The sequence below is a fragment of the Myotis brandtii genome, unplaced genomic scaffold (genome assembly GCF_000412655.1).
Source record: "Myotis brandtii unplaced genomic scaffold, ASM41265v1 scaffold249, whole genome shotgun sequence".
In the NCBI taxonomy this organism is placed as follows: Eukaryota; Metazoa; Chordata; class Mammalia; order Chiroptera; family Vespertilionidae; genus Myotis; species Myotis brandtii.
In genome coordinates, this window is record NW_005359430.1 from 1,955,888 (window position 1) to 1,956,332 (window position 445).

The following is a 445-nucleotide window of genomic DNA, read 5'->3' on the forward strand; positions in this document are numbered from 1 at the left end:
CATAGCCGTTTCCAAGATGACCCCTGCAGGACTGACTTCCTTCCACCAGTTGGTCCTTCTGGCCATGATGTTACACCCAGGGTTTTTATATAAGTAGACTAGAAGCCCAGTGCATGAAATTCATGTGTGTGTGTGGGGGGGGGAGGATTGCCACTCAGCCAGGCCTGCACCCTCTTGTAATCCGTGACCCCTCGGGGGATGTCCGAATGCTGGTTTAGTTGGACATCCCTCTTGCAATCCGGGACTACTGGCTCCTAACTGCTTGCCTGCCTGCCTGCATCATTGCCCCTAACTACTCTGCCTGCCTGCCTGATCACCCCTAATCCCTCTGCCTGCCTGCCTGATCGCCCCTAATCCCTCTACCTGCCTGCCTGATCACCCCTAACCCCTATGCCTGCCTGCCTGATCACCCCTAACTGCTCACCTGCCTGCCTGATCACCCCTA